Source organism: Lithobates pipiens, unplaced genomic scaffold (genome assembly GCF_037356315.1).
Source record: "Lithobates pipiens isolate NorthernLeopardFrog02 unplaced genomic scaffold, aLitPip1_a1.2 Scaffold_19, whole genome shotgun sequence".
Taxonomy (NCBI): Eukaryota; Metazoa; Chordata; class Amphibia; order Anura; family Ranidae; genus Lithobates; species Lithobates pipiens.
Window position 1 is genome coordinate 91,915,841 of NW_027507764.1, and position 16,840 is coordinate 91,932,680.

Sequence of the window (16,840 nt, forward strand, 5' to 3'; positions counted from 1 at the left end):
ACGTTCACGCTAGTAGCCAATAACTTTGGTGTAGGAATTTGATCTGAGCATGCGTGCCACTTTGTCCGATCGGAATTCTCTACCCATGATCGGAGTATGTCCTATCAGAGCATTTTGTTGGAAAAGTTTACCGGCAAGTTGAAAAAGTTGGTCCGTCGGATACTCCGATGGAACCAGTCCGATGCAGACCACACACAGTCGGAATATCCGACAAAACGGTCCGATCGGACACATTCCGTCGGAATCTCCGACCGTGTGTACAAGGGCTAAGAGATACTCTAAGAGCGGAGTGATATTGTTAAACTGTATTCAGAATAAGTGGGGCTTAGGTCAGGACAGCTGATAAGGGGACCAATTCTCTAACCTGGGGACCGCTACTGTTAATCTATTATTGTCTCCCTTTTGTATGTTAAACATATGACTGAGAGCTTTTTGTTTTATCTTTTCCAAAAGTACAAAACCAATTAAATATCAGTCGATCTTGCCTGTAGTTCAGTACGTTAAAGTGTCAGGAAATGCAAAACTATAAACTGACTTTTAAATGTTGACTCCCTAGTGTTCCCCCATTGCCCAGCATTAATTTTCTAACAAATTGCAATGTAAATACCTTTTTTATCATTAGTCTATATCAGTGATGGCGAACCTTGGCACTCCAGATGTTTTGGAACTACAATTCCCAGGATACTCATCTACAATGCAGAGTGCAGGAGCATCATGGGAAGTGTAGTTCCAAAACATCTGGGATGCCAGGGTTCGCCATCACTGGTCTATATGGTCACATAACCACAAAGCCCTGACTTCACTGTCTAATGTGGAAGGGTGACAACAGGGCGCTGCACAAGCTAAAGCCTAGTATACACAATGAGATTTTTGGATGAATGATTGGCTGTTTTTTTTGCATGCTAGTCTCATATCGAAAACAAAGAGGTTACTAAAGTATGAAAATTTTTGTAGGACAGAATAAAAATTTGGAAGTGATGTAATGTATTTGTATTGAATTTTCAGATGAAAACTGTACTGATTAAAATTAAAATCGTGTATTGTACAAGAAAAGTTTTCATGTTTGTCCCTTTCCGAAAATATCTATAATAATAAAACGATAACACACTATTGGGGCCTCCTATTTTTCATACGCTCCGGGACATCTGATCCATTGAGATTTCCGGATGAGAGTTGGGTACTAGTTGGATATTGTTGGTGCCTGCCAGTGAGCTCCAGGGACGAGGCTAACCATCTGACCCCATACAGGGCTATATCTGCAAGCGCTTATGACCTCACTATCATAGGAGGTGCATAGGAGGTCCACATCGTCTGGTAAGAGCTCCCACTTACAGAGTGATCATTACACAGATAATTTCTATTCCCTTGGTGGTGGTGGAAAAGCTTTGGAATATTCTATTTTGCTGGAACTTTTTCTACATTTTAGAACTTGTATCGTACAAAATTTTCATGTTTTTCCCTTTGGAAAATTTCTGACAAAAGCTGCGCACTAACAATCAGATTATTGTACAATCACTTCGAAAGCAATATTTTTTGTACGATATTCTGATCTTATGTACCCAGATTTAGGCTGGCTGTAGATTATGCAATCTTCTTTCCTTCCACCACAGATAGAAGCAGTGCTGTATTTTGGCCTAGGCCGACAAGACCCAGGCCTAGGGTGGCACTTTGCGAGGGGAGGGTGAATCCCAAACAACCTCCTCCCAGCTACCACACGCAGGGCCACCATCAGGTGAGTACATCTAAATCTAGTGGCATCGCTATGGGGGTGCGCGGATGGGGGGGCAGACCGTACCCGGGTGACACCAGGAGCAGTTTTCCCCTGCTTTGTTTGCCAGCTCCGCATCGGCACTGTGACAGGGAGAGGAGAGCTATACAGTGTCTGTGTATCTTCCCTGCTTTCCCCCCTTGCCTTTCTTCTGTCAGCTGAACAAGAAAAGAGAGAGCGTCTCTAATCGAGTTTCCCGCGACACTGCTGGGCTTCCTGCCCGGTCTGTTTCTCCTCTCCCAATTGGCCACAGCAGAGGTCCAATCAGAAGACACTGGGGGTGGGAAATCATGGGAAATGTAGTCCCTGAAGACTGGCGGCCCCAGTGTGTCCACAGACAGCAGGCTACATTCCCCCAGAATGCATGCACTCTGGGGAGGGGCAGAACCTGGAACCCAGCAAAAAGCAGAGTGCTACAAGAGAAGAGTAAAAGAGAGGACTGTGTAGGGGGAAGCCAGAGAGAGAGAGCTACGCTGTACCCCTGTACCTGCACCACCAGAGAGAGAGCCATGCTGTACCCACACCACCATAGAGAGAGCCATGCTGTAACCACACCACCAGAGAGAGCCACGCTGTACCAGCACCAACAGAGAAAGAGCCATGCTGTACCCACACCACCGGAGAGGGAGCCACGCTGTAGCTGTACCACCAGGGAAGGAGCCACTCTGTACCTGCACCACCAGAGAATGAGCCATGCTGTACCCCTGTACCCACACCACCAGAGAGAGAGCCACCCTGTATCCGCACCACCAAACAGAGCCACGTTGTACCCGCTCCACCAGAGAGAGAGAGCCACGCTGTAACCGCACCACCAGAGAGAGCCATGCTGTATCTGCACCACCAGAGAGGGAGCCATGTTGTACCCGCACCACCAGAGAAGGTGCCACGCTGTACCCGCACTACCAGAGAGGGAGCCACACTGTACCCGCATCACCAAAGGGGATGAAAGACAGAGCCAATGCCAGGGTACAGACACTACTGACTAGAGTCAGCCTGGGCAACCTAGAGTGAGCGAACGTCCAGCCAGAGGGATCACTGTTGCGGTTTCGCTGGGTCTGGTAAGAGGGCCAGTTGGCCATTATCCATTATCCATCTGTTCCTAGGGACTGAGCCATTAGGAAGTGCCTACTATCCTCTAGGCCTTATTGACCCCCACAACGTCCCTCTCTGTCCTCCTCCCGCAGAATCCCTCTCTCTCCTCCTCCCACGGCGTCTCTGTCATCTTCCCCCGGTGTCCCTCTCTGTCCTCCTTCCACGGCGTCCCTCTCTGTCTTCCACCCATAGCGTCCCTCTCTGTCCTCCTCCCACGGCATGCCTCTCTGTCCTCCTCCCACGGCGTGCCTCTCTGTCCTCCTCCCACGGCGTGCCTCTCTGTCCTCCTCCCACGGCGTACCTCTCTTTCCTCCTCCCACAGCATCCCTCTCTGTCCTCCTCCCATGGCGTCCCTCTCTGTCCTCTTCCCACAGCGTTCCCCTCTGTGCTCTTTCCACGACATCCCTCTGTCCTCTTTCCATGGCATCCCTCTGTCCTCTTCCCACGGCTTCCCTCTGTCCTTTTCCCACGGCGTTCCTCTAACCTCTTCCCATGTTGTCCCTCTGTCTTCATGCCACGGCGTCCCTCTCTGTCCTCTTCCCACGGCGTTCCTCAATAAAAAGCAAGATCATTATAATGACCATAGCAATGTCTTTCAAACATGAGAATATCCCACTAAAGCCAAACCCTCCTATGTTGTTAAAAGGGCTCCATGTCTTAGCTAGATCCCTTGCTTTGATTTGTAGTTGGTCTACCTCTTTTCTGTGTTGTGCAATGATTTCCTAATAATCGGGTACCTCTACACTGGGGTTATGTATCCAAGTGCAACATTTGTAGTCCTCCGTTATTTCACACAGCCCAGTGAGTACAGCACTCATACTTTCTATTGCTAGATCATGGAGTTCTAACTGTTTTCTGATAGACCTTGTCTCTAGGTTTAGTTTTGAAATGTCATCAGAATTCTTGTCTAATATCATGTGTAATATTTTAGAGTAGTTTTCAACCTTTTCATCAAATAAATTCCCCACCCTGTCCCCGAGGGGAACCGTGCCCAGGCCATGTCTTTCTCTAAAAACAAATCTCTCTGGTGGCGGTGCTTTAGAGGGTACCTGGGGTGTATGCTAGCCTTCAGCAGGTGCACTCCCTTATTGTCCCCCAATATACCCATTATTGGGATCAGTGATGCCAGGTAACACCATCCTGAGGGTCCATAGGAATCCATGGATGACATGTTTTCCCCCAACAGATGTATGTACTGTTTCCCAAGGCTAGCGGCTGAGTACTGAGGATTTGTTGTGTATCAATAGAGAGACCAGCAAGAGCTAGGAGTGAAAGCCCCTTTCCGATCTCAGTGTCAGCTTTAGTATTGCTCATAAGGGTGTCATTTAAATTACAGTCCGGGGTGGTAAAAGGTGTGGAGAAGTCTGGGGCCATGGAGAAGTTATTTTAGTATGGCTACATAACTCTCCGCCTTGTGATGAATTTCCCAACCTAAAACACCAATCAGGGAAGTGACTTTTGCCCATGTCTGGAAAGGTGATGGTGTTGTTTCTTAATGTTATTGGTACTTTAGTGAGGGTAATGGGAGGTGTTCCATTCAGGAAGGGGTGATATTCAAGGGTACAGCCAGGATGTAGTTTACCAGATAACCAACAGTTTTCATATCCTGATTTCTGGGCATAGCTATATTTAAATTTAAGTAACAAATTTTTGTCTGTGAAACTATCAGTTTTAGTTCCCTCATAATCCGAATACACATCCCTTCTATGTCTAATAAGTGTATTATTAGTGGTGTTATTGGGTAGGCCACATATGCCTCTAAGGCCGCGTACACACGCGGGGACTGTTCGCCCAACTTTGTCCGTCAAACAGTTTCGGCAAACAGTCCGCTCAAAATTAGCATGGACGGACATGGCCACACACGACGGACGAACAGTTTGCTGAAACCATGCGCGATGACGTGAACGGCACGTACGACGGGACGAAAAATACGACGTCCTATACACTGCATTATAACTTTCGGCGTGTAAATCCTTTCTGAGCATGCGCGGAACTTAGTTTGACGAACAAGCCTACACACGAGGGGACTGTTCGGAATTTCTGAAAAACCTTGTTCAGCGGACTGTTCGCTGAAACTGTCCGCTGAAAGCCCACACACGAGCGGACTGTTTGCCGAAACACTGTTCAGCGGACAAAGTTGGGCGAACAGTCCCCGCGTGTGTACGCGGCCTAAGGGCCCCTAATTCTTCAGGATGATAAATACAGTGAGTTATGATCCATGTTGGTAAGAATACCATCAAAGGCACCAAGAACAGAAGGCCCAAGGCCTTCCCAGAAGTCTGTGGTGAAATAAGCGAGGTCATCTTTTTCAGAGTCTTGACCACCTGCCTCACTCACCGTTCGAGGATTTGTATAACCTTTTTCACCTCTCTGTGTTTTATCTTGCTTCTTAGGTGTTTGGTTCACCTTCTTCACATGACTGGCATGTATCTAAGCCTGTCATCCTTCTACCAGAATGGCTGTTGGGGTAACCGCGATCACTGTAGTCGGGGGTCCAAATGGGTACTCTTGCTTCTTGGTACGATTCAGTTGCTGGATCACTACGATTTCTCCCACCTGGAAAGGGCGAGTAGGTTCCTGTAAAGAAAAAGGAGAGATGCGAGCGGCATGTTTTTCAACTCTATCAAAAGTCTCAATCAATTTCTTAACATGTAAGTATAAGATCAAGACCTCCTCTTTCTAACATTAGTGTCTGCCTGGCCCATGGGGTGGGGAAGGGTCTGCCCACCAAGACCTTGAAAGGGGAGTATCCCATGGTTTTAGAGGGAGTCATTCTACTATAAAAGTATATATTCTTGTCTCATGCCTAGTTTGGGCATGTTTGTAAAATCAATCTGAAGGTGAGTGAATGGTGTGGACAGGTAAACAAGGTGTTCGTGTTTTGCCTTGTGTGGATTTCTTGGATTGTTCCTGAGGCATGTAATACCTTTATTGCTATCACAAGGGGGCTAAAAAGCACCTGTGTGATAGCTTGGGCACAGGTACTCTTTATGGAGACATCAAGGGTCTTATAGACCCCCAATGTCTCCCCTGACCTCCAATGCAGCTAATCAAGCAGAGATCATGCTTGATTAGCTGCTTCCCTGGCTGTAACAGTGTAAAAGTAATCAGGTGGTTGTAGAGCTGCCCAGATCACTTTTATTCAACAGACAATCGCCAACTGAAAAACAATTACACAAAGCTCGTGGCTGCAGCTACAGCCATGAATTTCTTATAACCTGATGCCGGGACGTATATACTGTATACGTACACCGGTCAGCAGGTGGTTAAAGTAGAAACAAACGCTTTTCATTTTGTTTAGGGTAAAATAAGGTTATAACCCATGTCATATTTTTCTTGCCTATTTCCAGTCACTTCCTGTCCCATAGCCAAAACAGGAAGTGAGAAGAAATCCCTCCAAAGTGAGGGATTCTCTGGTTGTCACCAGGGTCACGCTAGTGTGTCTGCACAAGCTTAAATGTAAAATATTTATATAGAATATTTTAAAATTTACCTAAAAAAGTATAAACACATACTACATACAAAAAACACTTTAAATACCCTTTAACACTCAAATAGGAAAATACGCTTTCCATATAGTCATTATAATTTTCTCACTTTCTGTTTTTTGGCTTTTGAGAGCAGAAGTTTATGAGGCCTAGCAGTCGATTGTGAATATTTAGAACATCGAGCAGATAATCAAGCAGCATTTGTTCACCCAGCTGCTTATGTGAATAGAAGTATGTGTTTGGATCACTATGGAATCTATGAATCAGTGTCTCAAATTCCGGTGGCTAAAACAGATGTCAGGCAGACTAGTTTTGAAAGCTCTAAATAGCTCAACAAAATCCAGTGGACAATTATGCTGCATTATACTGTGAGATACAAGATCCTAGATCATAAAGACCTACCATCATAAATGTCTAAATGCAGATTTGTAACAGAACTTCTAATCACCTTTTTTCATTCATAAATGGGAAAAAATATATAATTCCAGTACAGTTTTTAGGAAGAAATAATAATTTCTGTAAAAATCAAACAAACCTAATTTATTAGTAAAACAAATTTGTATTCCTTGTATATTTATTATATATATATATATATGTGACAGTGAATTTAATCAATTGAGTCCCCAGGCCCTTTTCTCCCTAAATCCCCTTGGGTCCCAGGGCATTTTTATTGTTTTGGTGATATTGCCACATATTACTGTATATTGTTTAGGTTTTGTAGTCTACCCTAATTGTATATATTTTTGGGGGGACAGAAAGGGCTTTCATTTTTTAGTAAATGTGGATACAAAAATTCAAACTTCCATAGTTTTTATTGGAAAAATAAACATTAAAAAATTAGAACAATTGCATTTGCTGTCAATTTTCGCAATTCAGTGTGGCATTTATATAATGTACTGAAATTGTAAAGATTTAACTGATAAATGAATAGAAGTTAAGCACCCCATCAGAGTTACAGAGTTTGTCTCAACCTTCTAACTGCCACTTTTGCTCAATAGATTGGTGTGTTTAAACAGAAATTTACCCATAACAACTTGATAAAAAATAATGTTCTTTAGCAAGGAACACACTTTCCATAATAATAATTATGCTACCAAAATTAGTGTGTGCTGTAAATTGCCTCCAGCTCCTGTTTTTTTCTTGCCAGAGGCAGCCATTTTGCTAAAGCCCAGAGCCCCTGAACAGCAGTAAGTGATAAAGCGGAACTAAACACAACAGTTTAAAAAAAAAACTGTTACATTCCTGGAATGCTGGGATTGCTAACTATCACATTTTCTTGTGTCTTCAACCAAACCGTCAAACCATCAAATGGCTAGTGTTATAAATGATCACATGTGCAGCATTATGTCAGTTGCAGATCAAACAGAAGCAGCTTCCTTGGCTGTAAGGGTTCGTTCACACCATACGTGCATGAAAACTGATGGGAAAACCATACAAGTTTCACATGAGTTGACATCAGTTTTCATGTGCGGTGGTTATGTGCCCTATTCACACCAATGTTGATGTCACGTCAGTTTTTTTCCCATGCAGAAAACTGTATACATGTTGCAGATTCCAGAGTTGTAGTGTAAACAGGACACATGGCGAACAATTGTTTCTTGTGCCCTTGCAGAACACGTGAAGAATAAAAGATGTCTCTGGTAGAGATGGCCTTGCGGTTCGCCCGGCGGTCGGGTAGCGGCGAATTTTGCTCGTTCCTATTCTCCAAACTGGCGGATTTCTGGCGCTGTTCGCACGGCGGACATATGCGTTTACATTGTGAAGAACTTTGACCCATGATGACACATCCATCATGGAGTACAGGACAGCCAATTGAGACATTTCAGCACATGGACAATTGGACATACCCCCTACCTTATAAATAGACCTGATCTGGCGGCCATTTTACATTCTGTCTTTTGTCAGTGTAGGGACAGGACACTGTGTGGAGCAGGGACAGTCAGTTTAATCACTAGCTATTACTCTTAGGTCCACAAAAGTCCTTTTAAGGACTGGTATAGGTGTACAGTATATAGGGTTGTAATACACTTAGAATATACTTTCTTTCAACTATATTATGGTACACTGCTGACTGCTGACTGCTGTGCTGCTGAGTGACTTGCTGACCAATTCTGCAGCTGTCCTTTATCAGTGTAGGGAGGGACAGTTTGGTGTTTGGAGCAGGGACAGTCTGCAAATCACTAGCTACTAGGTCCAAAAAGGTTCTTTTAAGGACTGGTATAGGTGTACAGTATATAGGGTTGTACACGTATAATATACTTTCTTTCAAATATAGAAAGCATATTATATATCACGGTGCTGGTGTCAGTTCTCTCTATCATGGTGCTGGTGTGGTGTCAGTGCTCTCTATCTCGGTGCTGGTGTCAGCGCTCTCTATCACGGTGCTGGTGTCAGTGCTCTCTATCACAGTGCTGGTGTCAGTGCTCTCTATCACGGTGCTGGTGTCAGTGCTCTCTATCACGGTGCTGGTGTCAGTGCTCTCTATCACGGTGCTGGCGTCAGTGCTCTCTATCACAGTGCTGGTGTGAGTGCTCTCACGGTGCTGGTGTGAGTGCTCTCTATCTCGGTGCTGGTGTGAGTGCTCTCTATCTCGGTGCTGGTGTGAGTGCTCTCTATCTCGGTGCTGGTGTCAGTGCTCTCTATCTCTGTGCTGGTGTCAGTGCTCAGTCTCTATCGCGGTGCTGGTGTCGGTGTTCTATCTCAATGCTGGTGTCAGCGAGGGAGATACCAGAGGAGAAGCCAATCAGTAGGCAGTGCCAGCACCATGGCTGAGGATCAGTACAAGACTGGCACCTCCGGACTACCGCAGTGGAGCCCTGCATAGGTGGAGGTAAAGGCCGGGCAGAGGGAGGGGCTCAAGCACAGGTTGGCACACTGGAACACTGGCACAGGACTGCGCTGCCCTGACTGTGGCACTGATCATCTCCTGCACCCCCTTTCATCTCCTGCACCCCCTTCATAGCCTGCCCTGACCTTGCCTCTCCTCCATGGCCTTCATGCGCTCCTGAGTCCTGAATTGTCAAAATTTCACAGATAAAAAAAGAATGCTTGTCGTTGTCGATCCCAGATTCACTTAATACTTTTGTTATGTCAGTGTCCATGTTGTGGGACTATGTGTGCACAGCTAGTAAGTATTTTGTGGCTGAAAATATGACCTGGAGGTTTTTAAGGTTCGCCTGCCATTAAAGTCAATGGGGTCCGCCGCAAATTTTGCGGTTCATGAACTTTTGGCCGCGTTCGCGGTTTGCGTTCACGAAACGTCCCGTCAGAAGTTCATCCATCACTAGTCTCTGGGTTTAATTCCACTTTAATGAGGTTGTAAAGGCAAACTTTTTTTTATCTTATTGCATTCTATGCATTAAGTTAAAAAGCCTTCTGTGTGCAGCAGCCTCCCTCAGCTCCCCTCAGCATCCCTAAGACTTACCTGAGGTCCATCTCTGTCCTGCGATGTTTACGAGTGTCTCAGCGGTCGGAGATTCTAGCTCCTGATTGGCTGAGACACAGCAGCGACTCCATTGACTGTCAGCTAGCCAATCAGGGGTGAGAGGGGCGGGGCTGGTTGGGGCTCCGTGTCTGAATGAACATGGAGCAGTGACTCGGCCCCGGTGCCCCCATAGCAAGCTGCTTGCTGTGGCGGCACTCAACAGGAGGGAAGGGCCAGGAGTACCAAAGAGGGACCCAAGAAGAGGAGAATCCGGGCCACTCTGTGCAAATCCACTGCAACGGAGCAGGTAAATATAACATGTTTGTTATTTTTATAGGAAAAGAAACTGGACTTTACAATAACTTTAAGCCCTTGTACACACGATCGGAGATTCCGACGGAATGTGTCCGATCAGAGCGTTTTGTCGGATATGTGTGTGGTATGCATCGGACTGTTTTCGTCGGAATATCCGTCGGACCAAATTTTCCAACTTGCCGGAAATGTTTTCCGACAAAATGCTCCGATCGGACATACTCCGATCATGTGTAGAGAATTCCGATCGGACAAAGTGCCACGCATGCTCAGAACAAATTCCTACATCAAAGCTACTGGCTACTAGCCTGAACGTAGTCCCATCTAACGAAATCACGTTCTGAAAGATCGGATTTTGCAACAACTTTGTCCGACCGTGTGTATGCAACAGTTTCGGACAAGATCCGTCGGACAAAATCCGACGGATTTGGTTGTCGGAATCTCCGACCGTGTGTACAAGGGCTTAGGCCATCAGCAGATCAGCCTCCACAAACTTGGCAGTGCCTAAAAATGGAGAGCAACTGAGCATGTGCAGAGCTGGGTGTATTATTGGATTTTAAACAGTATACACACTTATGTTTAATGTTTTACATACAGTAGCTATACCTGCAAAACGGACCAGCCTGAAGGGATCTAGCAAGACTTAATTTTCAGATTAAAGCTACACTTTAAGAAGTTTGAAAAATAACTGATTTGCTGGCTGAATCACCAGGTGAAAATAAAGGAAAAAAAGAGAACAACTTTAAAAAGGAACCTAAATCAGAAAATTTCATCCTGTTAGATCTCTTCAGGCTGGCCCTTTTTTCAGATATAGCTGTGTAAAATATTTAAAATAAGTGACTATACAATACACTGACTAACCCTGCTCTGAACATGCTGAGTTGCTCCATTTTTAGGTACTGCTGAATTTGTAGAGGCCGATCTACTGACAGCCTTAAAGCAGAATTAAACCTTTCTATCCTTTACAGTCATGGAAGCTGCTTCTGTGTGATCTGTAACTGCAATGGTGCTGCACATGTGATCAAATATGACACCAGCCATTTGATGGTTTGACAGTTTGGTTGAGGACACAAGCAAATGCGATAGTTAGAGCCCTTTCATGCTGGGCCCTTTGCAGGCATTTTATCACCTGTAAAGAACCTGATAAGTGCCTCTCAAGCCACCTCAGTGCATCTTTGGGGCCAGCCTTTACAATCACTTTAAGTGCTTAAAGTTAAAGTGTTACTAAAGTCTTGTTTTTTTAATGTTTTAAAATAACAAACATCTCATACTTAGCTAATCTGTGCAGTGGTTTTATACAGAGCAACCCAGATCCTCCTCTTCCCGGGTCCCTTGCTAGCGTTCCTGGCCCCTCCCTTTTGCCAAGTGCCCCCACAGCAAGCAGCTTGCAATGGGGAGCACCTGAGCCGAGCTGCTGCTCTGTTTGTCCATTAAAACAGAGAGCCACAGCTCCCCCACCCCTTTTCTCACCTTGTTGGCTCACTGACCTTGATTGACAGCAGCGGGATCCATTGACACCTGCTGTGTGTCCCAGCTAATCAGGAGGGAGAGTCCCGGACAGTCGAGTCTCTCGTGCACACTGCTGGATCGAGATGGGGCTCAGGTAAGAATTAGGAGGGCTGCTGCACACAGAAGGTTTTTTATCTTAATGCATAAAATGCATTAAATAAAAAACCTTTTACCTTTCCAACCACTTTAATACAGTTTCAGCTGGATAAAGCTGAACTCTGAGCAGATATGAAAGACACAGATTACTTTGGCTCGGAATTAATTATTAGATCCTTTAAAGTATTTGAAAAAAACAAAACCCAAAAAAACGATCAATGCAAATACCGCTGCAAGAGGAGCCAAACAGTTCTACTGCAAAGCACAAAGTATACTGATAGCAGGAGTGAACAGAATGACAGAGAGATGATCTCATCAGTCTACTTATTGTGCAATCGCAGTCTGGGAGTAGGGAGGAGACCCAAAGAAAATACTGCCACAGAGAAAAATCAGGTCTCCTTCCCTGCCAAATAGGACGGTGCTGTGTGGAAGAGCTTTGTAAAACTTCAGGACTGGATGAAAAGAAATACAAATCCTTTGGCAGGAAAAACAGCTATAGTGTTGGGCGAACAGTTTGGGCTGAGCATGAGTTCGGCCCCAACATTGGCTGTTCACCCGTTCAGGGAACACCCGAATTGGCAGGGCATTTGACTGTTTAGGGGGCCCGTCGAATGCCTCACAATGCACTACATGCCGCACAGTGCATTCTAAGCCCTGATTGGCTGAAGTAATGAAGGCTTTGCCCAATCAGAGCACAATATGGCTCATAGACCCACCCACACTATAAAAGGTTCCTTCCCAGAGGAGTGGCAAGAGATAGAACTGGGCTCTGTTCATTGCTACTAGGGAGTTAATGTGCTATAGTGTGCTATTGTGATTCTATTGTGAGTGTAGAGTGTCAGTATAGTGTGCAAATAGTGATAGTGCAGCGTCACTGTAGTGTGTCCGTGCAGTTTTACTGCAGTATATTGCAGTATGTCAGTGTAGTGTGTATGTCAGTGTAGTTCAATTTTACTGCAGTATATTGAAGTGTGTCAGTATAGTGCGGTTGTGCAGTTTTACTGCACTATAATGTAGTGCGTCAGTGCAGTTTTTCCAGCACTACATTGAAGTGCGTCAGTTCAGTTTTACTGCAGTATATTGTAGGGCTTCAGTGCAGTTTTACTGCAGTATTTTGAAGTGCATCAGTGAAGTTTTACTGCAGTATATTGTAGTCATCAATGTAGTTTTACCGCAGTATCTTGAAATCAGCGCAGTTTTACTGCAGTATATTGTAGTGCATCAGTGCAGCTTTACTGCAGTATATTTGTAGTGTGTCAGTGCAGTTTTACTTGCAGTATATTGAAGTTATCAGTGCAGTTTTACTGCAGTATATTGAACAGTGGCGGCTGGTGGTCTTTTGTTTGGGGGGCTGCAAACAACCAAACCCCCCTGCAGCAAATCAATGCGGCAGCTATGGATAGATTCATGCTATGCATGAATCTATCCATTGCATATAGGGGATGGCGAGGCGCCCCCGATATTGAAGTGTGTCAGTGCAGTTTTACTGCCATGTATTGTAGGGTATCAGTGCAGCTTTACTGCAATATATTGAAATGTGTCAGTGAAGTTTTACTGTAGTTTATTGTAGTCATCAGTGCAGTTTTACTGCAGTATATTGACGTGCATAAGTGCAGTTTTACTGTAGTATATTGCAGTGCATCAGTGCAGTTTTACTGTAGTATATAGAAGTGCGTCAGTGCAGTTTCACTGCAGTATATTGTAGTGCATCAGTGCAGTTTTACTACAATATCACCCAAGCAGAGACCAGTGTGTAGTCCATCGCAGCTGCCAGAGTGGCTTATTCTGCCTCCTTGACCACAGCTACTCCTGCCATAACCCCATCATCTTGCATGGAGGAGTCAGCTAAGTTATTTGAACACAGCGTCAGCCACTTGCTCCTTGACAATGCAGAGCCATTACTTAGTTCTGATGTTGGTTCTGACTGAGGTTGAGGAAGGTAGGAACATGAGCCTACAGAGAGGGGAGAACACTGATAAACAACAAATTGTCAGTCATGTTCCCCCAGCTGCAGCGTATTGCCAAGTTGACTCCAGTGATGTTGAGGATGGAGGAGATGATGATGAGGTCACTAATGCAATTTAGGTGCTGGACAGAGCAAAGGAGGAACGTGAGGGTGAGGTACAACCCCAACGAGGCAGGATGTCCTCCAGAGGCAGCCATCATGGAAGAGTAGAGAGCAGCCATGCTTTTCCATGAGATTGTGGAGCTGCTATCCCCCAACCCACTTCTCACAGCTCAGCTGTCTGGGCCTTTTTTTGCACATGTGCAGCTGATCACACAGTTGCAATTTGCAAACTTTGCCTCAAGCAGATCTAGCATGGCAAAATACCAACCATTTGGGTACCACATGCTTGACAAGGCATTTAACCTCCCACCACTCAGCCCATTGTCAAGAGCACCCGAAAGCCACACAAAAGGGATGCAATTCTTCTCCTGCTCACTCCCCACCTTTCAGGTCTACTCCTGCTATATCTCATGACCTCTCAGCAGGCTTCACTGACAAGGCCCACTTTACGCAGACACCATTCTTGCAACGCAACAGAACACACAAAAGGAGAGGGAGGAGGATTCTGTCAGTTTTGGAGGCATTGAAGCAGAGGAAGAGTAGTACATGGCTGGGAGGAGGCAGTTCCAGATACCATTATTCCTCAGTGACTACAAGGACTCTGCTTCTCATGCCTCTGCAAACTTGCATGGCCTCCCTTATTCTTCAAAGCCTGTGAAAAGACCCAAGAATTTGTGGCATCAAGGAGAAGGATCATTATTGGCTGGCAGCCCTCCTTGACCACCATTACAAGGTAATGGTAAAGGAAAGTTTCAGAACTCATCCTGTCCCCACAGAGCGAGCAGAGAATGAAATATCTTGAGGACATCTTAAATAGAAGTTTATGTAATGGCTTTCCAGACTCTGGTAGGTTACAGTCTCATGGAAAAGCTAACGTTGAGGCTTCTGTAGGTGCAGTGGAGAAGGGGGCCACCTCAGTGATGCATTTCAAAAGATTTTTAGCCCTCTGTGCCCAGGACTGCCAGCTTCCACATTGCATCAGCAGTGTCTGCATCATATGATAGGAAATTATTTAGGGATGAAAACAGACATGGAGAGCTTTCCAGTCGATAATCCACTGGGTTACTGGGTCATGGGAATAGATCACTGGCCAGAACTTGCCAAATATGCAGTTGAACTGCTGAGCTGCTCTGCATCCAGTGTGCTTTCTGAATTGGCATTCAGTGCTTCCGGAGGTTTTGTGACAGAAAAAAGAGTGTGCCTGTCCACAGACTCTGTTGACCGGCTGACATTTATCAAAATGAATCATTCCTGGATTAGCAGCAGCTATCAAGCCCCCAATGTCACCAATTAAGTGTTTTTGGGATGTGGAATATCTGCAAGACTGTCTAGGCTGCCTAGTTTTGTGGGTGTTGATTTTATCTGGAAGAAATGTTTTGGTATAGGTTTCATGGCCCCAATTAACACCCATGGACCAATTTTTCCACACCTGTTTGACAGGTGCATATAATTAAAAATATTTACAGCAAGGCCAATTCTTGCTTTCATCAAGAGTACCTCTATATGGTTACGGTGCGAAGGCACCACCAACACCCAAAGCCCAATTTTTCCACACCTGTTACTGTGAAATAAACACCAGAAGTTATACAAAAAACCTCTAATCTTGTTCCAAGTGCACTAAACGGTGGCCTCATCATACAGACCCAGTCTCCCCAGTTATAAATCTTTGCTACAGCAGGTTCTATACATGGTACAGATGCGCCCCTTTACAGGTAGATTAAGGTACCCCCCCGCACTATATTCAAAAACATTTTTCATTTTTATTGTTTCACTTTAATTTAAGCATCATTACATCACTTCTCATTTAAAAATTATCTTTTTAAAAAACTTCTATACACTTTGTATGCCCAATAACTTGCACATAAGCCTTCGAAATGGGCACTTTCGATTTTTCCACTTCGGGTCCCATAGACTTTAATGTGGTTCCTTGTTTGGCTTCAAGCTTTTTCCCTCACCTTAATACAGCAGATAATAAGCCTTAAAGACTTTTCCTTAGTCTTACATACCGATCCTGGCAGGGTCAGTATTCAGCATGCCCCACACTCCTTAATCTGCAAATAATGATCTCCACGTAGATGGCTCAATATGATCATGCAAAAAAACAAGGGATGCTTTATCGTTTTTTAAAAAAACCTTTAATTAATAAACATGTGCCAAATGAACACTCACATGAACATCATAAGTCATAAGCATGTTAATGTATAACAGTGGCTAGGATAATCACTTACCGTCAGTCCTGAAGTACCAACACTAAAGGCTATAAGAAAATCAGGTGAACATTTTCGTCCAAAGAATTTTTCTCGTACGGGAACAGAACGAATGATTTTAATTTAATGTGTACCGTTTTCATACAATTTACAGTGCCTTGCGAAAGTATCCGGCCCCCTTGAACTTTTCAACCTTTTGCCACATTTCAGGCTTCAAACATAAAGATATAAAATTTTAATTTTTTGTGAAGAATCACCAACAAGTGGGACAGAATTGTGAAGTGAAACGAAATCTATTGGATATTTTAAACTTTTTTAGCAAATAAAAAACTGAAAAGTGGTGCGTGCAAAATTATTCGGCCCCTTTATTTTCAGTGCAGCAAACTCACTCCAGAAGTTCAGCGAGAATCTCTGAATGTTCCAATGTTGTCCTAAATGACTGATGGTGATAAATAGAATCCACCTGTGTGTAATCTAGTCTCTGTATAAATGCACCTGCTCTGTGATAGTCTTAGGGTTCTGTTGAAAGCGCAGAGAGCATCATGAAGACCAAGGAACACACCAGGCAGGTCCGTAATACTGTTGTGGAGAAGTTTAAAGCCGGATTTGGATACAAAAAGATTTCCCAAACTTTAAACATCCCAAGGAGCACTGTGCAAGCGATCATTTTGAAATGGAAGGAGTATCAGACTACTGCAAATCTACCAAGACCTGGCCGTCCCTCTAAACTTCAGCTCAGACAAGGAGAAGACTGATCAGAGATGCAGCCAAGAGGCCCATGATCACTCTGGATGAACTACAGCTGAGGTGGGAGAGTCTGTCCATAGGACAACAATCAGTCGTACACTGCACAAATCTGGCCTTTATGGAAGAGTG